Raw genomic sequence first — 27,251 nt, 5'->3', positions numbered from 1 at the left:
TGTTTCTGCACAGCTGATGCTAAAGCTAGTCGATGTTGCTTGTGTTGGTTATGAATCTGCCCTGTCCTGTAGCACATTATATACATTTGTTGATGCTTTGCATTACACCATGCTGGTCTACATTGTATTTATTTGCTGTTTGTTTACATTACAGTCCAGTACGTAGCGTCTAGTCAGTTATTCTGCAGTAGATTGCATATGTTTGTTGATAGTTTACATTGCAGCATACTGGCCTATAGCTGCAGATTATTTTCTGTCTGTTTTACACAGCAGAGCAGTGTACCATGGGCAGTCACTTGTCCTGTAGCACAGTATGTACATTTGCTGATAATTTGCATTGCAACACTCTGACCTTTGTGAGAGATTTGATTTTCACTTGCATTGTACTACAATGTAAACTCCATAGTCATCTGACCTACAGCCTAGTAAGCATTTAGTGATTGTTCAAATTCTGGTGCAGTCTGGCAGTCACTAAGATTATGGAGCCACATTTTTTTTTTTTTAATTTATTTAACATTTGTTGACTGGGAAAGTTCGACTAGGTTCCACAGATCCTGTTTTCAGCGGAGGCCCGGGAAGAAATGCTCCAGAAGCATGTCTTTAGAAGACGGGCCTTGTGGAATTAGACAGGATGTAGTCACCCATGCTGTAGCAGGTGGCAGTTTCTGTTTTAGTATGTTTTCAAGTAACGCATCATGAATCAAATCAGCAATGTTTAATCTCTGTGCAGTATTGGAGTATGTCGTCTGTGGTTATATTTGCAGTCATTGCTACTTTATTTGCATTACACTAGCTGGTCTAATTCCACAAGGCCTGTCTTCCTTTTTTTCAGCAGACCCAATGCAAAATACTGCAGTTAATGGTAGTTGCATGTGTTGTGACATGATTATGTAAAACAAAACGAGTATAGTTTATACTGCTACTAGTTTGCACAGGAAGAAAAATGCAAGTAGAATGCATACTCCTGTCAACTGCTGTACACTGTTATAGGTGATTTTTGCACAATGGTTCAATGTGTAAGCACTTAAGTCACAGAAACATAATTATTACTTGCAAAGCCTATTCAGACTTGCTGATAATATTGCACCAATTTACAAGACACACATTTCAGATGTTAGGAAGCAAAATGTGCATGCATGTTTAATAAAAGGACATTGTGTGATATGAGCTGTTAAAGGTTTGACTATATGATTCTAATGCATATTTGAGCATTATTTTTATTTATGATGCATTTTTAATTCGGCACTGAAAATTTTGAGGAATCCTGGACTAAGTACTGTTTTTTTGTCTTGCTTTTGTTTCCAAACAAAAACCCAGCCTTCATGATGTCCATTGGGTTGATAATAGATTCTAAAGTTACTGGATGGATAAAAGGGAGCCGTGATCCTGCATGTTCTCAAAATCTGTTTTGAAATAAGAGATTTATGTGCACAAATGAGCAAGAATTTGTATTATCTGCAAGTCCAGCCTTTCTCAGCTGAACAGGTTTAGTTCAAAGGTGCCTTTACAGCTTCAAAGACCATGGCAAATTCTGCACCATAACAATAAGAAGACTTAACCTGGTTAGTAAAAGTGTATTTGTTTTCCTGCTTGAGTTTTGTCATAAGGCCTTTGAAAATGAAGCTGTAACTTTGCCAGGTGCCAAAGAAGTTGCTTAGAGTGGAATGTATGTGGTGATTCTTTGTGGCACTAGTCTGCTCAGTCTCTGAGCAAGCAAATGTAATCTAGTTTTGAGGCTGCAGAGCATGCAGCCACTGGCTGATTATGTAATAGGGACAATTGTTTTTTTTTTCCTGGGAAAAAATAGCTGTAAATCTCATTATTTGACTGTCTGAAAATTGAAAAATTACAGCATTTTCACTGAAGTTGGCAATGTAGACCAGAGAATCAGCTCACTTTGAGATATATTTCTTCTCATATTTATAATATTGCCATCTTGCATTACTGAGTATCTGTGCCTAGAAAATGTTTTAATTTTAAGTATAAATTGATACAGATAATCACCATAATAACTGGAAATTACATTTTAAAATCATGGGTATACGTCCTGGATTTCATCTCATGAAAACACAATCTCATTTTTCATCTGTTTGCAAAGCGAAAATTAGTGTCCCTGGTAATGGCTGAACATGCAATATTACTGTCCAGTTTTATTATGTTGCATTGTATAACTAGAAGTCACTGGCATCTCATACAGAGGAGGCCATTTTTAATTTGTAACAAAGTGTATCTTTAACATTGACTTGCTGTTTTGGCAGACAGTACATGATTCGGACACTGAGATATGCTTCTTAGCATTACTGTTAACTCCCACGTGGTTTCATAAAATGCTATAGAGTGTGTAGTCATTAAGGCTTTGCAGCGTGTTAAAGTAGCCTGACATGAAACAGCTGCGATGGTTAGTTACATTGCAGTTGCTTTTTTCTTGCTCACCTGACTGCTACGTACTATATACTTACTAATTATTTATTTCATACTGCTGAGGTTCCCGTAGTAGTATTTTTGTATTCATTTACTTGGATGACTTGGCTTTCAGTAGGCCATGATTTGAGAAACCCATTTAATCGAACGCACCCCCACCGACAATTTTTAATCACTTAGTTTAAGTATTTGGAGCACATAGTTTAGGCTGAGGAAGGGTATCCCCATGTAAAAAGTTTGTCAGTCAGTCAGTTAGTACCTGTTCAGATTAATGTGTTCCTTAGTATGTGACTCATTGAAAGACAAATAATTTAGATGATCCATATCCATATTTTTCTCAGATTCATGTTATGTATCCACAGCTGTTTCTTCAGCTGCTAATAGATCAAAAAATTATACCAAAACACTTTTTGGCATTTCTTAAAAACATTTTTGTTTTGCTTGGGGACAAGCTCCACTGCACCCCCCTCTATGTGAGAGAAAGCCCCCCCTAAAAACCCCTAAATTTTATTTATATAATATCTTTTACAATGGTGGAGAAAAGGAAAAAATTCAGTCGCAAAAAGGTGTTTCGACACAGTGTCTCAGTCTGTCGGCAGTTGAAGAAACGACTGTCAATGAATTGTTTACATTCCATTTCTCTCTTGGCTCTGAGTTCATTTACTTATCAATTACAATGTTGTCAGTATGAAGTTTCTGATCAGTTGTAGTATGTAATATTATAAGACAGTGACCCTAAAAATATTATTACACTACTTACAGTAAGAAGGTATTATGTAATGTTGCAGGATGTGATTTACACAGGTGTATATTCATATACTGATGGTGGTTGCAAATGTTTTATCACTAGTTTATGGCATGCTTGTTCAGCAGTTTAGAAATGATTTTAGAGTAGAAGATTAAGACCACCCCACCTCCCACTTCCTCACAGTATACTTAAGATAATAAATATAATGGGCAGTAACAGAGGTCAACTTCTTGTGTGGTGAGCAGATGAGGCATAATAAACTTTTGGTCAAAATCACACATTAGCTGATAGCGGACACTGCAGGAGAATTTCATCTTTTGCAAGGTGCAGCAATATCTGGCTGTATGTATACATACATTTATATACTTGTTCACTTAATATGTAGGTGCAAAAAGCCGCACATCTGAGTATTAGATGCATTACCACTCTCCAGAGAGGTTCAGTTTCTCTTATTACCATTATTTTTATTGGAAAGTAGTACTTGAGCTAAAGAATAGTTCTACACAAACTTAATTTAATAACCATTAACCAAGCAAAATGCTGGTCAGAGATGACCTTTTTTAGGTAATAACTATGACCACTGTCAAAGAACATGTGCACCGGTGGTACCAGTTCATTAAATAGCATTTATTAGCATATGTCACGTCAGAATAAGTAAGGTGGTCTTACTTTTCACATTGTTACCAGTAGCTCTACATGTGGCAGCAGGTAGTGGCCAGTAATTAGGCCAACATCCTGACATTAAAGCTGAAGTCAGAGTGTTAAGAAGAAATGAAGGTTAGCATCCTGGCATTTAATGATAGCTGAAACAAACAAAGTCTGGTCTGTCACTCCAAATATTCCAAAAACACTAAATATTCCAAAAACACTTCAGTGCGCCAAAGAAAAAGATTTATTGAGCAAAGCTTTCGGGTTAACCACCCTTCATCAGTACATAACATTGAAATCAGTCTAGAGTCATTTAAATAGGGAACATCATTAAAACACATGATTCAGCCAGCCAAACAAAACCATCTTCCAATTATATACTAAAATACTACTTATTTACATAGCAATTAAGACACTAGTATATCCTATATACATAGGTATATATATATATACTCACATGTGTGTATGCACACATACATGTGCATTTATAAAAATATATATAAAAACATATAAGAAAAATATTTAAAATACCCAATCTATAAACTGTAAAATACAAAACATATAGAAAAAACTAGATATTTTCTCTTTGCTTTTTGACTAATAATGGTTTCAAGCTGACCATTACATTTAAACCTGGTTCTGCCTCAGCATCTAACCTAATAATCCATTCTAGCTCTCTCAGCTCTAACATAGATTCATAGGTTCGTACTAGGCTATCTGCCCAAGGGCATTTATAAGCCTAGCCCAGAGTTTTTGTGGCTTTCGCCACCCCTTTAGTTTGAAGAAAACTATGCCCATTGTTTTGCTGTGCCTCTGTCAAGCAGAGACACTGAGGTAATCCCTGGGGTATATCTGCGATCTCCCATCCATTGGTCAAGATTTCTCTTGAACATGGCCAGTGAGGTGCTCTGCCTCACATGTACCGGGATTTTGTTCCACAGCATAGGGAGTCTTTGGATGATGAATCTGTCCCTCCAGCATGTCCTGTTAAAGACCGTGTCAAGGTTTAAGTCTCCCGCCCTTGTAGTTCTGAGGGATCTAGATTTTTTGAGGTGAAGCATGTTCATCAAATCTGGGTTTGACATGGCCTTGTATGTCAGGCACAGGTCACCTCTGAGCAGGCGGTAAGCGACTGAATAGAGCTGAAGTTCTTTCAGTCGGGCAGCATAAGACATATTTTTGAGACCCTTTATCCTTTTGGTGAGGAACTTTTGGGGCCTTTCCAGCTGCTGCAGGTGTCGGGTCAGATACATTCCGAATGGAGCATTGTACTCAATCATTGGTCTGATGAGTGATGAGTACAGGGGGACGATGACCTCCCTTGATCTAGATGTGAATCCCTTCATGATCAGGTGGGCAGTGTAGAAGGTCTTCCTAACTACTTTAGCAACGTGAGTGTCAAACGATAGGTTACTGTCAACCTGAGTCCCCAGATCTCTGATAACTTCTTCTGTGCTCAGTGGATTGCCACCTATATGGTAGCTAGGGGTAACCTTGTTTTTCCCGAAGGGTATGACTATGCATTTCTTGGCGTTTAACTTTAGGCCATGGCTCTGGCACCAGTTATCCGTTTCTGTGAGACCCTTCTGAAGGATATCTGTGTCAGATTTGTTTTCGACTATGGCGCCCAGTTTGCAGTCATCTGCAAACTTTGTCAGCCATAACCCTCCTGTGTTTGCTTGTACTTCAGAAAAGTAGATGCCGAACAAGAGTGGGCCCAGGACTGAGCCCTGTGGGACCTCACTTGTGACAGGCTTTGAGTCTGACATGGCGCCAGCAACTCTGACCCTGTGGGTTCTGTCACTTAGCCAGTTTGCAACCCATCTTGTGATGTATGGGTTTACATTTAAGCTGATGAGTTTTTCGATGATACCTGAGTGGGGTATTGTGTCGAAAGCCTTTGCCAGGTCGAGGTAGGCTGTATGGACTGCCTTTCCCTCATCAATGGCCTTGGTGACTGTTTCGAAAAAGTCAACCAAGTTTAAAAGGCATGATCTGCCTTTGACAAAGCCAAACTGGGTTGGATCCAAAGTCTGCAAGTTTCCTATGTCTTTATTTATGAGTTCCATTATGATCCTCTCCATGGCTTTGCAGATCAGGCTTGTCAAGCTGATGGGACGGTAATTTCCAGGGTCGGTGGAGGCACCGCCTTTGTGAAGTGGGACCACAGTTGCCGTCGCCACTCCTTGAGTGCGTATCCTGAGGTGAGGCTAAGATTAAACAACTGTCCTAACTGCGGGTTTAATTCCTCGTTGAGTTCGTGGAGCACACAGCCGGGGACACCATCCGGTCCCATGGATGCTGTGTTTTTCGCCTTAGAGAGAGCAGTTCTCACCTGGGCATTAGAGATGTTTGGGGGGCTACAATCCTCTGGTATAGATATCTCTCCTTTTGGGGGGGGGGGAGAAGTTTGCACTGAACCTGTCAGCCAGTATATTGGCAATGTCTGTAGGTTCAGTAATTTTCACATCATTTTGAACATATTATTAATATCCCCTCCCCTCATACCAAGATCTACTCTACAGATTACTCTAAATTTAAATATGTGTCTTTCATTTTCAACAGTATGTTTGCTGAGTGCATTTGTTAATATTCCCCTTCTGATTTCCGATTTGTGCTCTATTATGCGTTCTTTTAGTTTTCTTGTCGTCTTTCCTACATAATATGCTGGGCAGTTTACACAAGTTGCTAAATACACTATTCGAGAAGTGCTACAATTAGCCAAACATTTAAATGCAAATCTTTGATTAGTTAAAGGATGTTCAAAAATATTTGATGTATCATAGATATCTGTACAACAGGTACAGTTATAACACTTCTGTGTTAAACTCCTACTCAAAAATTCTATCTTTTTCTCTTTAAAATCTTTAAAACATAGCTTTTGTTTTAAATTATCTAAATTCCTAAAATAAAACTTAGGTTTTATTCCTATTATGTCTTTTAATTCTGGCATAGCTAATATTACCAGCCAATTTTTCTCTATTATATTGCACACATCCCTTGTAAAGGCATTATAGGTTGTAACATACCTAAGTACATTTTTTCTCTCACCAAATATCTGTGTAGGCTGTCTCTTATCACTAAAAAAAGGTTTATATGTATCATTTCTTTTCATTTTCACATCTTCATATACTGCATTTACATCTTGAAAATAATAGCCAAGCTTTAAAAAATCTTGTATCATTTCTTCCGCCTGTAGTATAAAGTTTTCATCTTCTGTATTTAATCTACTAACTCGTATCAACTGAGCTTTCAATACACCTTTAAAAGTGTGCTTTGCATGCATACTGTCTTTCCTTTTATATCTATTAGTGTTAACCTCTTTTTTATAAATCATTGTTTGTATTCTATTGTGCTTAATATAAAGATGGACGTCCAAAAAATTAATAGATTCTATAGAGAAAGTAATTTTAAATTTTAAAAAATCTGTTGTTTTATTTAAATAATCAATATAGTTCCTTAATTCATCACTAGTACCCTCCCATATGAGAAAGCAATCATCTACAAATCTTTTATAAAACTTTACCTTAGCATTTAATTCATTATAATTGCTTAAAATAAATTGCTTCTCCCATTGGTGTAGTACTAAGTTTGCATATGTATTCGCTGTTGGTGTACCCATTGCAACTCCAGTGAGTTGCAAGCAGAACTTCTTATCAAACATAAAAATATTTTTTGTCAGTACAACATCTAACAAAGCACAGATATTTTCTATCTCCCTTACTTGCATGCATGTTTCCAAACCAAGAAAATTTCTTATTGCATCTTGCCCATATTCATTCGGGATCACAGTGAACAGAGAAACTATGTCCAATGTTACAAACAAGAATGCTCTATCATTATTAAATTTATACCATTCAAACAAATCTAGTAGGAAGTTTTCAGTATCCTTAATAATGCTTGGACATTTCACCAAATATTTACTAAGTTGTAACTGTAAATATTTAGAGATGGGCTCAGTCACCCACCCATTACCAGAAACTATTGGTCTAAGGTGGGAGGGTTCTCCATATTCTTATGTATTTTAGGAATGCCGTATATCTGTGGTATTCTTGGACAGGGTACAGAAAAACAATTGAAAAGATCAATGGAAATATCTTGACTTAATTGTAAATCATATACTACCATGTTCACATCTGTTATACATTTCTTTACTTCATTGATGGAAATTTCTTTAAAAGTTATTGGGTCTCCTTTTCCGGTTGCTTTAGTTGAAACGGCAAAAAAGAAGAAATTTCAACCTGTTTACTCTTCTCTAATACATACGATACTGTTTTATCGTTGGATTTGTATACGCTCATTGCAGAAGATGAAGAGCTTCCTACATCGCGTGAAGGAACCTCGCTAGTTCCCGCCCCTTCCTTAGAGGCGTTCTGTTGGTTGGTTGCTACATTTATAGAAACTGAAGTATGATCCTCTTGATTTGTTGGCATAGTTTCGTTCAGCTGTTCAAAAGTATCCAGCTGATCTAATCCGACGAAACATAAATTTTTTGCTTTATTACCAATTTTATTTATTGATTGTGCACGTTTAACCTCATTTCTTGGCCAAGAGAAAATATGTCCGTTTTTATAATCGTTTAGATCGCGATGTAGCTTAGACTTCTTTTTTAGTTCTAACTTTACATTTAAAGACTGGACACGATCTAAAAATGCTTTATATTGTTCATTGCCTTGCGAAAAGCAGGGCATAGTGAGAATATTATTCTCAAGTTCATTGATTTCGTCAATTAAGTTCTTTTCAATAGGCTCGAAGAATTTGTTCATTAACTTCATATAATTGGCACTCAGCTCTAAATTGAGCTGCTGCCACTGTCCAAGTAAATCCATATAGGTATTGCCATATGATGGCATTTTTAATATACGCAAGCCACGTGGAACTATGCCTAGCTCTAAATAAGCACAAAAACTCAGTCGTTGCCACTGAAGTTGCTTGTATGTTTGGACTTTCTTTTCTAAAGTCAATAACACTTTCCTAAAGTCACCTCCATCATTGTCAGCACTTTCCACTTGTGGACATGCTGTATACGAAGATTGCAGTAACGGATTAACTACTTTTTTAAGCAAACCTTTCACAGACATACTCATTGTCTTGGTTTAGTAGTTTAGAAGTATGAATAGTTGCTGGCTGTTGGCTGCTGGTCCCTTATATCCAAAGCTCACAGTAACACCAATATGCAGTACATGAAACAAATCTGTCACTCCAAATATTCCAAAAACACTTCTGTGCGCCAAAGAAAAAGATTTATTGAGCAAAGCTTTCGGGTTAACCACCCGTCATCAGTACATAACATTGAAATCAATCTAGAGTCATTTAAATAGGGAACATCATTAAAACACATGATTCAGCCAGCCAAACAAAACCATCTTCCAATTATATACTAAAATACTACTTATTTACATAGCAATTAAGACACTAGTATATCCTATATACATAGCGGTATATATATATATATATATATATATATATATACACACACATATACACACGTGTGTATGCACACATACATGTGCATTTATAAAAATATATATAAAAAACATATAAGAAAAATATATTTAATAACCATTAACCAAGCAAAATGCTGGTCAGAGATTACCTTTTTTAGGTAATAACTATGACCACTGTCAAAGAACATGTGCACCGGTGGTACCAGTTCATTAAATAGCATTTTATTAGCATATGTCACGTCAGAATAAGTAAGGTGGTCTTACTTTTCACATTGTTACCAGTAGCTCTACATGTGGCAGCAGGTAGTGGCCAGTAATTAGGCCAACATCCTGACATTAAAGCTGAAGTCAGAGTGTTGAGAAGAAATGAAGGTTAGCATCCTGGCATTTAATGATAGCTACTTGGTCCTCCTGCTCACCCAGGTAGTTCTCTTTCTGCAGTAGTTTATCCCACAGTGTTTTGTACTGCATGCCAAACCACGTTGTATATCACGGTAAGAAAAGAGGCAGCAGCTGTTAAAACACAGAAAGCTAAACTTCAAATCTGCTCGGCGGGCATTTATGCGCTAAGATAGAGCTGAAAATCTGTCATGTTTAAGGAACTCCTGGGTGACATGGAATTGCCTACTGTTTTATTTCTTCTTTTTTAACAGCAGTTTAAAGCTGTGACTTCCTGCTCCATTAGTGGCTCCAATAATGTGGAGCACATATCTGTATCCATTAGTGACTGCAATAATATGAAATGCATATATGTATCCATTACTGGCTCCAGTAATGTAGAACACATTTTTTATTTTATTTTATTTTACATTTGTTAACTGGGAAAGTCTGACTGGACACAGGTCCATTTTCAGCGGAGGCCCGGGGAGATAAGCTCCAAGCAACACATACATAGAATAACATTCCTTCATGTTATGAGAGCTTTCATTGCATACACACAAGGAGATGATACATACAGTATGGAATACATTAAATCAACAGTTCATACAAAAGTCAAACTTTGAGGTATAGAGTATCAAAAGACATCTACTCAAAAGACCTAAAAAGAGGCAGAATTTCGTATACATGAAACAGAATGTCTGAGAGTAGTTGGGGCACAGAGGAGTTACCTTTATAAGGGTTAGCCTGGTGAATGGCAAGAGTATAGCCAAATATTCTGGAATTGTTTTTTCAGGAGATTTTTAAACTGAGTAGTGGAGGTGGTAGAGGTTGTATGGCTTGGTAAGGTGTTCCATTTTTTGGCAATGGTGCTGGCAAAAAGGGATTTGCCAGCATAATTTCTGTGCTTGATGACTTTTATGAGGTTTTGGTTGCTGGATCTAAGAGTTCTAGTGGGGATGTGTGGTTGTATGAGTTCCTGTAGTGCAGGGGTTAGGTTGGGAAAGTAGTAGAGTTTGTGAGCAGTAGAGTTGGTTGAGTAGTAGCATATGAGGTAGCTCCAACCAGTTGACTTGCTTAAGTGACAGACAGTGATGGGGCCTATAAGGGGATTCGGTAGCAAATTTAGCGATTGTTGTAACAAGATTCCATTTTATTTAGGTTGGTTTGCTAGAGATTAGTTAAGATGGGAGAGGCATATAAGAGGATGGATAGGAGATGGGTCCTTGCAATAGTTGCTTTGGTGTTATTAGTCATAAAGTGTTTATTCCTATAAAGGAGTCCAAGTTTTTTGTTATCTGATTGTTGTCAGTTTCAACATCTAGCAGTTTTGTGTGTGGTAGGGCTGATTTCACTGTTGTCTTTGGATTTGATGGAGAAGCTATCACTTAGGGGTGGTGGTTTTCCTGTGTCAAATATGTTTGTTTTTTTTTGGGGGGGGATCAAGAAGTTATTTGATATTGGTGAAACATGTTTCTGCAAGGGTGAAGTAGTTCTGGGTTAAGAATTGAAGGTCACGTAGTGTGGAGGCAGTGCAAATAAGGGTGGTGTCATCTGCATATTGTCCTACTGACACAGAGGGTGAGGATAAAGTGATGTGGTTAGTATATAAGGAGAACAGTAAGGGACAGAGAATAGACCCTTGAGGGACTCTTATGGTAACTGGCAATAGAGGGGATAGTTGGTTTTTCCAAAGAACTGTTTGTTGATGGCCAGATAGGTAGCTGTTAAACCAAGCAATAGAGGAGGGGCTTATGTTTATGCTAGATAGAAAATTGAGAAGAATGCTGTGGTTAACCATATCAAAGGCTTTTGATAAGTCTAATAATATGGAGGATACAAACAGACCATTGTTTCTGTGGTGGTTAACTATAACAGACATATGGAGAATATGGGAGATTGTTGTCACATGTAGTACACAACCAGTACTTGCCAGAAATTCCTGCAGCTCCTTCAGTGTTGCTGTAAGTCTCTCTTGGCAGCCACCCTGACCAGTTTTCGTCTTGTCTTTTCATCAATTTTGGAGAGAGATCCAGTTCTTTGCAACATACCCTTCTCCTGACTGATACCTTTCAACAATGAGATCCCCTTGATGCTTTCTAAGCTCTCTGAGAACCATGGCTTTTGCTGTAACAGGCAACTGAGTAAATGTCAGGAAAATCCTACTAGGACAGCTGAACTTTATTTGGGGTTAATCAGAGTCTCCAACTGATGGCAGGTGTGTACCCAAGAAGACTGAATGCTGTAATTAAATCAAAAGGTGCTTCAATAAAGTATTAGTTTAAGGGTGTGCACACGTATGCAACCAGCTTATTGTACATTTTTTATTTTTCCCCGTAACAGATTTGTTTATTTTTCAATTGAGTTGTACAAGTTATAGGTCACATTAAAGGTGGGAAACATTTTGAAATTATTTATTGTGGTCTGATTTTTTTTATATCACAAAAACCTGGCATTTTAACAGGGGTGTGTACACTTTTTATATCTACTGTATCTGTATCCATTAGTGGCTCCAGTAACGTAGAACACGTATCTATATCCATTAGTGGCTCCAATACTGTGGAGCACATATCTATATCCATTAGTAGCTCCAATAATATGAAACACACACATATCTGTATTCATTAGTGGCTCCAATAATTTAGAACACATCTGTATCCATTAGTGGCTCCAATAATATGAAACATATCTGTATCCATTAATGGCTCCAATAATATGAAAAGCATATCTGTATCCATCAGAGGCTCCAATAATATGAAACACATAATCTGTATCCATTAGTGGCTCCAATAATGTGGAACACATATCTGTATCCATTAGTGGCTACAGTAATGTGGAACACATATCTGTATCATGTAGTTCCTGTATGCCAATGCTGCATACAATATTTATTTCACTGTTTAATTTTTCATTTTTTCCCATAACTTTTTATTGAAGAAAATTTTTAAAATACAAATTACAACAAATAAATGCATAAACAGAAAGGGCGGGAATATTAAGGATCATTTACAAAACTAAAAGCTATGCACTATTTTTTACAAGAATGCAATAAAATAGTTTTCAGCCTGTAATCTAGAGTCTTTATCAGATGTTAGTTTATCACCAAATGCATTATTAAAATTAGGACAATTTTAAAACATAAGACTACTGCGGTGGTGGTGCTGCGGTAGTGTTGTCGCCTCACAATTAGACGTTGCCCGTTTGATTCTCAGGTAGAGAATGGGCGTTCCTTTGTTGAAGGTTGTGCATTAGGCCCGGCAAGCCAGCACATAAAAATCTACTGCCAATCATTAGCGGACCGGAGTTCCGCTATGGCGATCCATAACCGGGAAAAGCCAAAAGACACAAACAAATATCTAAACAAAGAGAAGTTCAGTGTTATGGCATGTTATGGAAAAATTCAATGTTTTACCTTCTTGAATTAATATTTATTGTTGCATTGACACCTGTAGGGCCGCAGCATTGTTAGCTCTTTTCTAAAGGGGTGAGAGCTAGCAGTCCAAAAAAATAAGTATATCTAAAGTCTGACTTTAGTTTATTGGCTGATTTCTTGCCATTTCACAAATTCACATACTAACTTCTTAAGCTGTATTTGTGGATGACACGATGAAAAGAGTATCTAGGGGTAGTATAAACAGAGAAACAAGTGAAACATTTAGTAGGGACACTAACTATGGAGGTTGCTGCTAAAATGAATAGAAAATAAAAGTAAATAAATTCCAGCATTTTCCCACAGCTGTGCATGTTCCCTTCAGGAGCAGTTGTCACCACCATTGTATGCTTTAATCCTCACATAATCTTAAGCAATGCCTTTGCCCCTATTGAAAGTTCTCATGACTAATTTGCATATCATGCATTATTTGTACTTTAAACAGAAGGTCATCATACATTCTTTTTGCAATACATATATACTGATGTTTCACCTTTATGAAAGAGCCTTTGGTTAAAGGTGGTAAATTAAGACTGTAATTATTATTACAGGTTAAATGTGAAAATAATTGTTCTTATCCGTGGACTTTGTAGCAATGGGACTTGGAGATTTGCATTGCAAAGTTAGAGCCATTGTGAAAAAGATCTGCAAAACTTCTTTGCACAAACAAATTCTGTGAGAGTAATGTAGCCACATGCCTTTGCATGATGGGAAATATAAAAGCAAATCATTTTAGCTAGTGAACAATATTCACTTCACAGTTCAGAAGAATCTGTTAAGGTAACATTTATAAGTTCATATGAGCAGGTGAAATCCTGAGCTTCCAGAATTAGTTTCTATTTTTTCACAACTTAAGAAATGAGTGTATTTTTCCCCCTTTACAAATAATTAGGTAAAAGACAACAGTGGGATTTGACAAAGAGAGTATGAAGTACAGGGGCTCTCCTGTAGCATCTTACTTGCCTATGTGCACAAAGTATGACTTACACAAACACAAAAGTGAGAGACACTATGCAGGCTCTACATCATGCTAATGGGTTTGTTGTGCCCTGCTTTGTAAAGGGGTGGGGAGGGTGTTGCATTATGTACAATGTGGATCAAGTCCTATGAAAGTTCCATCGTGGGCATTCTGTGTCTGAGTTAGCTCATTCCCTCCAGTACAGCTCTTTTAATTGTACCTTTAACTCCCAGTGGGGGTGGATTGAGCCTTTAAAAAAATGAAGTTATCACATTATAGTTCTAACAAATACTCATTCACAGGGGTCAAATATCAATACAGTTGTTTGCCATCATGTATGCTTCAAGATAAAATTTCTTGATTCCTTGTGTGTAACATGGTTTTGGAAATATTAATGAAAATATGAACAGGCAATATTTGACGCCTAGAGGCACAGTAGGAGGTAACTGCAGAAATGCTTGGAGGCACACTCGGCTGTAATGAACTAACGTAGGTATTATGGCACTGTGACAGTGAACTCCACATTGGCATCTGGAAGTGCATTCTCATAACTTCCTTTTTAATCTCCCTCTGGACTCAAGCACCTAACTTATTACCAAATCCTGAAATAGATGGGAAGTTTCAGTTTTCAGTGCTCTCATGACTATTCCAGCATCACCTGCCCACTTAGTATAGCCAGTACATTTTCTTTTTATGTACATGTATTCTACTTTAAACTACTGCATATTTGATTTTAGCATTTCATACCCAGTATTTTAATGTTCATACTACTAGAACTGGAACTGTTCATACTACTAGAATTGGTACTATTCATACTACTAGAAATAATACTATTAGACATAATACTATTCATGCTATTAGAACTAGCTGTCTGTCTCTTGTGATATCTCTCCTTACTTAATTGCTCCTTACAACCCTGTCCCTATCAACCTACTTTCAGGCAGAATCTCAATTTGCCATGTGCTCTTCTAACTGCTGCTACTGTGCGCTTCCTAATGCCGCGCTTCATGCTGGGCACCTTCTAGCCAACAGATTGTATTCCTTACTATATTACTATAGTTGTCCTACTTAAGGGCTAGGAAGGACCATCTGCTACCTTTACCTCTTTTGAACTTAAGTCTGCTGATGTCCGGTATTCCCCTAGTTCTGAATGGCTTCATCACTACTACCTTTATTCATTCCTATTTTCCCGAGCATTTGTTTCATTCACCATTATTTTCCCGACTTAAATGCATTAATTCACTTCCTACATTGCTGTACCTAAACTTACTAATTGCTTTTCTGTATTGCTGTGTAGTAGGCACCTGTCCCATTCACCAGAATTTGGTTATGGCTTTCATGGTAGAAGGCATCATAAACAATCTGTCTGCTGTTTTTAAAAGGTACCTTATTGATCATGGTGATAAAAATCATAAATTACCCTGTCCTTCCTTTTTCTGACATCGCCTCCAGCATTTTAGGGGGTCACTGTACTGTCATCCTGGTTTCAGAAAGAGTGTTAAAACAATAATAAATACTTTCTAAACAAAACTATTTGTGCCAGTGAAAAATAGTCCTGCGATGTAGACCCTGGATAGACTCTTCTCATTTATTTACATCTTTCAGCTGTTGGTCTTATTTCCCAGTATGTACCTTAATAAATTATTCTTACTGACGTATATAATTGTATGTGTGTTTGTGTGTGTGCTAACTGGGTAAGGACACTGCCTAAAGACCCTTTTCATGCATGATGCAAGCAACAAATTACAGTGAATAGAAATGTGAACAAGAAAGACGTTTCGGTTACAAATAGTATGCGGTGTTTCTTAAATAGTTACTATCACAAAATTAGGAGTGTGCATATAACACATTGTTAAGCATTACTGTTACATACAGTTTGATATAATATTTTATATAATGAACATATTTTACATAATAATGGCTTTGATGCGTCTAAAATTAAGTCGGTTGTCAAGCAAACATAATCAATTTACAGGTACATAAAATGAAATGTTAAGCTGGCAGGGGAGAAGGCCCAGTAATTGTAAGAGTGAAAGAGGAGTAAATGGCTGAATTGACTGGACAAGAAGGTCCTGTAAATGGAGAGTGCAGGATGATATGCAGATTCATTCATGGTTGTCAAAGCAGTGACATAGACATGAGCCTCTGAAGTGTTTTTAAGAGATTTTTAAATACCAGTAGTGATGTGATGTATCTAGTATCTTGCCAACAAGAACACCAGCACCACATGCATCAGGAAACTTACTTTACCTTGAGACTTCTTCTGCATTCTTTTGGTGCAGTGATGGGCCTCATGGGGCTTACTAGCAAATTTATAATTGACCCCAAAGAAGAAATTTCCATTTCTGTAGAGACAAGTCCCTCTGTCAAACATGTCATTTTCTGACCTGTCCCATCACACACATGAAATGTCCACTGGCAGTGTTATGCTGTCCCATCACGCACATGAAATCTCCACTGGCAGTGTTACTGTCCCATCACGCACATGAAATGTCCACTGACAGTGTTATGCTCCTTAGCAGTTCATCATACGCTAAAAAATATTCCATGTTGTGTACTTCTAACATTCTGCCATATTCCAAAAAAGCCTAAACAACTGTATTACTAATGAGTCTGTCTTATTCACTGCAAGCAAGTAATTGTATTTAAAGGTTGGTGTAGAATATATTTCTTTGCAATCTCCTATCTTTATGGTATATGCCAACTTCATAGCTTCTGTGAAATTCTAGAATGTTTGTGGTGGGTTTCTCATTTGTCCTTTTCGTTTCTCCTTTAAGTTGTTTTGTCGCTGTAATTTGGTCGGTTTGCTTCTGTCAGATGTATTAACACTGGGGTTCTATCTATATTCCACAGAGATTCGTTAGTTATGTTGTCGCTGTAATTTGGTCGGTTTGCTTCGGTCAGATGTATTAACGCTGGGGTTCTATCTATATTCCACAGAGATTCGTTCACTAATTAACGATCCCACCAATCTTTTGCCCCTGCTGCAACCTAAATGTTATCAGCAGGCAAGGTTTCTGGAGGAAGGACCTTTTTGAAAAGGCTGGTCGATCGGCTGTTCCTTTATCTACCCTTTCTCCCTCTATATATGCAGATCATTTGGTATCAAAAATAAAAATCTCAAGAGTAAGAGGCAACATGTTTAGTAATTTCATATGTGTACAGTCCATAACAGTTGACATAATGGTGAAGAAATCTCATATATGTACAGTCCATAACAGTCGACATAATGGTGAAGAGCTAGGAAAGGTTCATCACATTCCTGCTTACTTTGTCTTTTCAAATGTCACATTCGTCTGTTTGTAAGTCTGCCTCTTAGTATTTATTTAACAATTTGTGAAGTTCTTGTCCAAATCTTTGCAACCAGTTATGACTCATATGTCACAAATGCATTTCAGAGGGCCAAAGCAATGTACTGTGAAAGGTTAGGAAATATGGGGTTTGTACTTGTGAAGTCTGAGATGTCAGTGATTTATTGTCTTTGTAAAAGGTGTTAGCTGACAAGTAGGCCATCTACTTCATCGCTCAAAGGGATAAAGCCCTGGATATGTTACACGTGGCCCAATTTCGATAGAAACTTGGGTGTCTGTAGCAGCTGGTGAGGGAGGTTGTGGGTGAATGGCCATTGCCTGTGTGTTTGAGTAAGGGGGATGGATGTGGCTGTGGTGTACCACATCAGTGGGAACACTAGCTGTCCACTTTGTGGAGCTCAAGCCTAGTGAGGTTATGTTGCCATGTACCAGTCGCATAGTTAGCCTAGGGAATGCCAGCTTGTGGAGCCATGCTTCCCTTTGGAGGACAGCTAAAGTAAAGCTGGAAAGAGCCACAGTGGGGGATAGGGATGCTCAACCAAGACAGACAAGATGTGCAAGCTAGCCCACTCCCTACCACCTAACTCTTACAAAGGATTAGATGAGCTGATAGGGAATTCCCAGGCAGGAAATAATGAACCATAGGGCTCTTGCCTCAATGAAGGATTCCAGCTTCTACTACTGTGTAGCAAATGGGCCAAACTGGGTGCAGGAAGATGAACCACTGGACTCAGTCTTGTGGAGAGAGAAGTTTTAAAGGATGCTGACCATAAGTAACAATTTGCCATAAGCAGCAACTAGATGTCTAGCCTGCATGTTTTACTTTATTAATGTATTATATAGGTAACCCCTCCATAGTTAAAAATTCCTCTTTCCTATGACAACTTTGGAGTATTTTCTAATTGTGTGCTGTGCAACTCTGGGCAAGTCAGTTAAACAGAGACTGAAAGAGTGAAACTCAGGACAATAAAAATGAGGTTAACAACTCGCAGCAATAATACTTTATGCTAAACTGCCCGAAAATAAATACCATATAGAGTATGGCGGAGTATTATGAGCCATGGTGTAATGTTTTTGTTGTTGGTAGTGTCTGTCACAAAGGTGATTGCCTTCCACTGGTTTTGATACCGCCTCATGATAATATTATTTGTATCGAGCGTAATCATTCTTTCTGACAACTCTGCTGTTTGCTGTACATCTACATTGACAGTAGCTCTCTGCAAGCTACCAACATATGTTATGCATTGCACCATGGGATGTATGCCTTACCAATGTGACTGGATATTATAAGTGAGGGCACTATGGAGCGATACTCTGAGCAGATCTGTTTTAGCTGGGCTGGTTCCTCTCAATGGAGGAATGCTGGCACGTGTTCTGATATTGTTGATGTGGTATGGTATCTGGGCTATTCAGATGTAATTATATGTATGCAGAGATAGCAGGAAAGGTTATTTGTTAAAATCACAAGTATATGAACAGTTTTTGTATTCTCCTTTTATTCTGTGGTGAAGAGTTTATCTGTTAAGTAATCTCACATTGTATGCTGTTGTAATCTTTATAAAGTATTCTTAGAGAACTTTTTGCCTTCTGCTTCATCCTATGGTCTTCCTATCAAGTGCCTCGTGTCCATGCTGGGTATGCCTGCTTCTCCATTCTCCCTCTAGACTTGCTCAAGTACAGCTGGGGCTAGTCACAGAAGAGTGTCCTGGGGGCCTGTCACCTTAAACTTGAGGTATTTTTTTACTTAAGCATACCTATTGCTCCCCCATCCCAATGCAGTCTTTGTAGGTGCATCCAAGGAATGGGCATGCAATGGGGATGTGCAGCATATCACCCCACCTCTGTGGCATCTCAGCCATCCCAGCCACCCTTTTGTCTTCCTTGCACTGTGTCTCCACAGAGCAATGCCCTTACTCTTCACCAGTGACCACTGTAAGGGTCACCCATGTAACCTTCCCCTCTGGGATAGGTATATGCATCCCTCCATGCTGACCTGTCAGGTGGCTGAACTGGTAATTGACCACAGGGTGGCTGTGCTATAGTTAGGGCTTTATCCCTCTATATCACCAGAATGACTAACCTTGTATAAAATCTTCAACATGGCCTACAATCCAAACTAGAATCCTGCTACAATAAAATAAGCAAATTTGCTACCAATTCTAAAAATTCATCCCACCATTGCCACTCTCTCCATATACTGCAATGACTTGAGCTATCTAATTACCTGAACTTCCTTATACTCACATCTACCCATAAGCTCATCTTCAAGCCTTCCAGCTGCCCCTTTCTTGCTACCGCCTTAACCCCCTATATTCCTAACCTCGCAGTCAGATCAGAAAATCAAAACCTAGCTCCTACAAATCTACAAACCCTCACAACCCCCTGGCCACCTTCTGCTGTCATACTCCACAGCTAAAATATGGAACTCTCTCCCTCCCTCCCTTTGCAATACTCCAAACCACACCAACTTCAAAGCTGTCTTGTACTCCTACCTGTCCTCAAAATAGACGTGTCCATGCCATTCTCCAACAGAACTACCCCCTCTAACTACTCTCCGCTCCTTCTCGAGCTACTTCTATTTCTCAGGCCATTAGTTTGTTCATTTGCTACACTCTATAAACCACTACTGAACAGTCTTCTGCCACACCTTTGGTTTACTTTGTTAGAATTTCTTATTTCAGTAAATGTATCTAACTTTGTATAGATAAAATTCCAATGATGACTTATTATTTTGTATTTCTTTGCATGCTTGTATTCTTCCTCAGATGTATTTGATTGTATGCTCAGCCTGATGTAGATTACTATATTGCTTTGGGTATGTATTTAATTATCTTTGGAGCTTTTCTCCGTGGGCCTCCAATAAAAATGGACTCTGCTTGGCCCAGTGGACTTCCCCAGTCATCAGACTGAAATAAATAAAATAAATATATTATTTTAAGTTTAATTTTCTTGGCTGCCAAAAAATTGCTAGAAAATAGAAATCAAAATCTAAACTAACTGGACTTGAAGTATTGAATATTGTAAAAGATCTTTAGAAAAGGCAAAAAGAAAATTGTACAGAAAAATGAAATTTGTGAGAACAATTCATTCAGAATAATGTCTAGGAGGAGTGAGAATTAAAGGATGGCAGGAAATGAGCAATTTATGTAATGTTGGACTGAAAGACAGTTGTAACGAAGGGAAATGTAATGTAGAATGTGTGGAAATGGAAAAATGTTAATATTATTTGATTTCTTTTGTATTAATGTATGTGTGCTTGTATCTTAAATGATAAAAGATGTTTACATATAAAAAATGGCTAGAAATTCAGAAGCAAAATGGAAGGTTAATATACACACAGACAAATGTGTATGTAATATATATATATATATATATATATATATATATATATATATATATATACACACACACACACACACACACACACACATATATATGAGCACACGTTTGTCAGTCTATCAGGTATACGTTATGTGTGTGTGTTCATGTGCATGCATACCTATGTCAGTATGTCCTATATATGTGTGTGTGTGTGTATATATATATATGTGTGTGTGTGTGTGTGTGTGTGTGTGTGTGTGTGCAAACAGAGAGAGAGAGAAATGAACACAAGACTCGTATATAATACACATTGATGTGACTAACCTTGTATAAACATATAACATGTGAATGGGTAGCAACTAAGATCCATCTCGCCTCCAAATCTTTAACGACTAACAATGCAAAATGTCTAAGCATAGCCATGTTACACAAGGTCTGTGTAGTCAGACTGAAATGTTTTTGAATAATTTTTGCTGGCAGTATAAGTAACACATTAGGAATGACTTGAGCACAGTGGGTGTCGACAAGCTGTCCCTGCAGTTCTGCAGGATATAGGCAACCAGTACTGTAGCATGAAGCACTGCACCGTCACAGGTAGAATTTGTGACCTTTCATACAAGTGTAAATACAAAACATGCAGATTTGTGTGTGCACAAAGTCCTGTACAATAGAACACAAATCAGCTGCTTGAAGTCCTGCTATAACAGGATACAATTAAACTAATCCAAAGAAATGATATGCATTACACTAACATGCTTGTGCATCATCTAATCATCATGTCAATAAATGAGAACCCCTAACACTCGTCTGCAATATAAGACTAAAAACAAGTTAGAGGTGAAACTAAGCAGCAGAACTTCAAAGCAAATCCTATGTCAGAAATTCAGACTATTTATAGAATTCATGCACAACAAATAGTGTCTGTGAACTGAAGTGTGGTCTTTTACATTTGCCTCATATAATGAATGGTGCAATAGTTAAATTATCTCATATTGAACAGTAAGTGTATCACTCGCTGCACAAATATTCGACTAAACCAAAAGTAAATCTGATAAGTGGCACCAATGGAAATGAAGCTAATAAGGCAAACCAGTAGTTATATGACAAAAATAAACCAGAACAGAGAAGTAAAAGTTATAAAATTAAGTATTACAAAATGTGGAGTAGCATCCGCCAAACTCACAAAAATGTCTTCAATTCATCCAGAGAGTGCAGTTTCATTTTGTGAACTAATAAAAAAAGAAATATGTGAGTGATATTCTGAAGTTAAAATGTACAAGAGGGAGACACTTACTATTTTTTTTTATCTCTGTTGCTTACCCTTTATATAATTTCTTCCATCTTCTGTTTGAAAATGCATGCTGAGAGTAAATGAAAGAATGTTGCTTTTTTCATCTCCCAAAGCAAGCCATTAGATTATTGCATCTGTTTCTACCCAGTACAGGAAAAATGTGCAATGAGTCGAATAGCCATCACATGGTTCTAAGTAGAGATCGTCCCTGACCCCAGTGTACGAAGACTGACCACTGACAAATGCAGATGGCCTCTGGGTAATTTACTCTGTGGAGAAATGAGCAAAATAAGAATAACCATCTTTTTCTTACCGTAAAAGTACTCTGGTTAAATATTTGTTTGCCTAGGTTTATACCATGCCCAAGGAAAACAATGTGTACAATCCAATAGCTAGATGTGACTGAAACCAAAAACAGTACAAAGTAAAGCTAAAAGTAGCCATGAAATAAGAATAAAGATAAATGAAATGATGTTAATTATTGCACACCCATTAAAGTATTGCCAATTACAGATATATAATCTAACACAGAGGACCCAACAAGACATGCAACTTGCATAAAGCCAGCCCTTTTTCATAAAGTAGATGGATATGGCGACATGATTAATTTCAGTATTTAAACTCCATAATTAGCACCTGTAAATAACTCTGACATTCCCATAACAACTGCATGTAGTGATGCATTTATTTATATGTTTTGCATTCACTTCACTTGGTCATCAAGTATCACTACATACGTCTGTGTATACATGTGTAGTGCACCCGTTTGCACAATCACCAACTATGTGGTATATGGTATATATGCCATTCATCTCCGGTCCCTCATTTTATCACACTAGCTGGAAAGAATTAAATTCCTAAATCAGAGTCGGAGTAATTATCATCTATTTCATGGCAGTTTCTTTTTTTAACATCTGTATTGTGACATAGGTAAATTTACATTTATACCAAAGTAATCAAACGGTCTTAACAAATTAACATTAACAAACATTATACTTCACATATATTGCTATGTATATCATATAACCTAAGCAGCATTAGATAAATTATTCAATTCATGCCCCCTTTTTTTTTTAACAAAAAACATCTTTATTAAACCATCAGTTATGACATAAGCAATCATACATTTATATAAATGAACATATTATACCATGCTTTACTAATGTTGTCAGGCAAAATGTACAAACATCTAGGGTTTTTCTTCTGTTTTCTACTTCTTTCTCTGGGCCATAATGAGGTAATTCCATGGTTTAACGGTGTTAATAGGAAAAATCTGTAAAGCATGATCTTTTTTTCCACATCTTCCGCTAAACTGTCATGAAGTGATTTCATTGCATTGTAGGAGAAGGTGTTATGGTTCAGTCTGTTCTTAATTAATGAGAAAGCCAAGAATATGCATGAAATTCACTTGTCTAATTTTGTCCTTCAAAATTATTTTAAATGTTGTAAAATATAGCTAAAACTATAAAAATGTCAGGACAACAGTGAAATAAAAGATGACTGGGAATCTTTGTTCTGGGTTTAGGTATTATGGGTAATCAGAACAGTGTATGTATCTTGCAGGAGCACACAACTGACTTCTAAAGTCAAAAGTAAAATGATGTACCTTGTATTTAACTCTAAACTAGAAGCCAACACCATGCACTGCTCAATGGCATGAAAGGCAGGATGGAGGGGGCAATGGCCTGTTGTCCTGCTCAGAAAAGTGGGATTCTCACTGATGATCTATCATCTTCCTTCAAGTAATTGAAGTCAGGATCCGCTTTTGGACCATGGCAGGCATCCTGAAATTTGTGTAAGAATAATGCTCATGTACTGCTAATGTAACTGCCTTCCACAGTAAGCTATAACTGGAGTTTAGTAAGAAAGAGTTCTCCACTGTGGATATAAGAAGCTTAACTGGTGTTCTGCCACTTGAGTTTTATAGAAGGCCTGGTGAATGTTGCCCCTTGGCAGTTAGCAAAAATAAAGATGAACAATTTCCACAGTGTCCCATCTAAATCACCCCTTGTCTTTATACCACCTTGGACTATCTCTTAAACTGGTCTTAATCTTTGGAGGACTAATATTAATGAACAAAAAGTAATTAAAATAAATAATCTGTAGGCATGACCATAATGCTTAGTCTGTACAGCTGTTTACCGTTGTGGTTTATTAATCTTTTGAGCACGTGCTGTAATGACAGGGAAGGAGTTGTTGTTGTATTGTTTGGGAGGCAGCACATGGGGTGTTATGGTCTTTAAGTCATACTTTACATGTGGACTTGTACAGTGGAATATGTCTGTTACCAGAGGTACACGTTTTATATGTGGATAGATGCAGTGGAATACATTTGTTACCAGAGTACACATTTTATATGTGGATGGATACAGTGGAATACGTCCATTACCAGAGGTACATATTTTACATGTGGACTGATACAGTGGAATATGTCTGGTACCAGAGGTACACATTTTACTTGCATTATGTAATCATCTTTTCAGTAACAGGAAATTCTTTAGGGTCAGGCATAAGTAGTTGGGGACCCTCTGGAGAGCTAATGTGGTGTCCCACCTCGCTAAGCAGTAAATAACAGTCTAGAAATTCAAATTTGTATAATTTCTGTGTAGTATGCTCAATATGCAACTTCAGTTTTCTTACAACCTTACTTAATTAGAAGAACCAGTTAAGATGTGCAGATTTTCAGAGTTCGGAAGTTGTCAAGATACTTTTAATACAGTGGACCCATCTGGAAAATTCCAGGCAATTAAGTATGCCCAACTTCGAGGTTTTCCAAGTAAATGACTGCATATTTCATTGTAGATTAATCTAACAGCACTTTGCAAAGGTGTGAGACACACAAGCAAATTTGGTATGTGTATGGCTACAACTGCTGTTATTTAATATTGTGCAGGGCTTCCTGTCCTTTCCTTATCTTCTTGGTACTGTAATATTAGTGGTCACTGTACTATGAGACCAGGTGATATTGTGCATGGAATTGTCTTTTAACACTCTTTGTCACATTATAATTATAATACAGCAAGTGCAGTTGAATGCATGTGCAGTCATTAACACATTGCTGTAGGTGTCATGCATAAATAACTTGTGTACAATACGTACATGGTACTGGCATCCCTAAAGTGACACAGACAGATGATAATACAGAAGTTTCTTTTGATCTCTGGGGACTGTACAACAGCTGCACAGAGCTATTGTGAAGGTGTAAACAGGACAGCACTTCCATTATGTCTCAAATGTTGCACAGTATAAATACACACACACACACACACACCATCTAGTGATTTACATTCATGTGTGTCAGAGATTCAGTACTGAGAATGGGACATTGAAGTTACCTTGGAAAAGAAAGTGATGCAAATTGCCCTGAAAGTTGCATTCTTCTGTAGCTGATTTCCCGCAGGCTGCCAGTACAGGCTTATTAGCATAGAAATTTGATTGGTGTAGAGTTGTGAGTTATGTCATTCTGCTTGCACTGTTTTAATTTATTAGATCAATTCCAATGGATGCAGCTATCGTAAACAAATTTCACATGTGGGCATGTTGTGTTACTTTGGATTCAGTTTCCACTTATTCTGTAATATGGCATTATGATTATCTGCAATGCTAGCATTCCCGTCTTTTTATTTCTCCATGTGTATGTGCATTTCTGTGGTTTGGGAGCATGGTTAGATGGTTAGATTTACACTTTTGGGTTCTCAGTAAGGAAAAAAAATGAACTGCTGAGAAGGCTTTTGCTTCCTCCAGCAGAACCGGAAGACTTTGTGAAACCACACTTCTTGCCTGTCCTTCACCAAGTGTGCTTGATTTAGTTTTATTGTATTTTGTGCACAACCAGAGATTTGTTTGAATTTTAAGGCGGAGACAACAGTGCTAGTTTTCAGAGTTCATTACATGACCTTATTTTTTTCTGATGTGCGACTGGCTGGCTACAGAAAAAACTACAGAGTTTTATGTTTCTGCTGTTAAGGAGAGCAACAAAAATAAAAAAAAAAAATACTTGAGGTTTTCTGATGAGACCCTTGTTAAACAGTCACTGTCTTATTTCTTTCTTAAAATAGCCAAGCATGGAAGTTTGCTCTGCATATTTGGCCTACAAATGAAATATTCCGTGAATGCTCATTTAATACTACACTTCCATTCCTGTTTGTCTAGTTTCATTTTTGAAGCTATATTTAGAAAATGTTGGTATGGTAACTGCTTGAGTACAAGGCTAATTTTATCCAGGTAATGCTAATTTTATCTCAGCAAGATGGGACATTAAGCATCTTTTTTTGCAGGGGGGGGCTTTTAATATTCTCATGGTCTTACTTGTCCATTTATTTGCAGTCAGGAATGCACTATGGTCTTTATGTTGAAGCTGTGCAAAAGTTGTCAAGGAAATAACCATAGATTAGTTTTCTAATTTTAATAAGACAGATGAATGCATTTTGCTCCATGATGCCAGTGTGTGCATGTATACATAAGTGAGGCAATTTATATACATTGCAAGACAAGCTCAGCATATGTGTGTGTGTATACATATATATATAAAACACTCTTAGTTGCAAACATAAATGATCAAACACTGCTATAACTTGGAGAATGTCCAAGGTACAGTGATTTGTGGAGTATACTAAGTAACAGGGGTGTAGCATTCACGGTACAGTAATTTGTGGAGTATACAAAGTAACAGGGGTGTAACATTCAGGAGGGCAGAGCATCCCTGCAACAAAAGCATTTTAGTTGTACCAGTCTTGTAGTTAATTTTGTTGGGCAGCTTTCACATTTGCTAGTTTCAAACACTTGCTGCCAACTTTGTCATATAACTGTATCTAAGCTGTAGCTATTTATTTATACATGTGCTTATTACACCTGTGTAAGTGTGTGAAAGAGTGGAAATAAAAAGTGAGGGTGAGAGAGCAGCAGGTAGTTATGAAATTGACATACAAATGATCGCAAAGGACAAGACACATAACCAGATGGGACTGACAAGATTGCAGTCTAATTTCTTGTGTATAACAGATGAAAGTAGGTACGAGCATGGGGCAAGCCACAATAATTTATCCAGTAAAATTAGGTTAAATAGTCATTAATCTTTCTTTGCAGAACTAGTGTGCATTTGTGAGAATTACATTGGCTACTGTACATTGTATGAAACAAACTAGAAATATGTTACTGTGACCATTATTATTAGTATTTACAGAGTCATGGGTATCCTAGATAAGTACTTGACTAGCTGCTCTTTAAATAGTCACTAGTCTGACTTTGCAAGTATATATCTATGTAAAGCAATTTGGAATAATTTACTGTTGCTATTTT

At 37.4% G+C, this 27,251-nt stretch overlaps 1 protein-coding gene across 4 annotated transcripts in view; it reads left to right on the top strand.

Moving 5' to 3' along the window:
• The window catches only part of FOXJ2 (forkhead box J2), a 1,179,137-nt gene that overhangs the window by 242,506 nt on the left and 909,380 nt on the right, over window positions 1-27,251 (top strand). Inside the window, exon 2 of one of the 4 annotated variants that reach the window (XM_044079673.1) lies at window positions 1,318-1,562. The exons of the other annotated variants lie outside the window; for them this stretch is intronic. The gene's annotated coding sequence lies outside the window, so the exon portion shown is untranslated. The remainder of the gene's footprint in view (window positions 1-1,317; window positions 1,563-27,251) is intronic. 4 annotated transcript variants of the gene reach the window in all.

The sequence above is a fragment of the Protopterus annectens genome, chromosome 8.part0 (genome assembly GCF_019279795.1).
Source record: "Protopterus annectens isolate FY-2018-M chromosome 8.part0, PAN1.0, whole genome shotgun sequence".
In the NCBI taxonomy this organism is placed as follows: domain Eukaryota; kingdom Metazoa; phylum Chordata; order Ceratodontiformes; family Protopteridae; genus Protopterus; species Protopterus annectens.
Note: the sequence above shows the minus strand (reverse complement) of the source record. Positions and strands in the feature narration are given on the sequence as shown.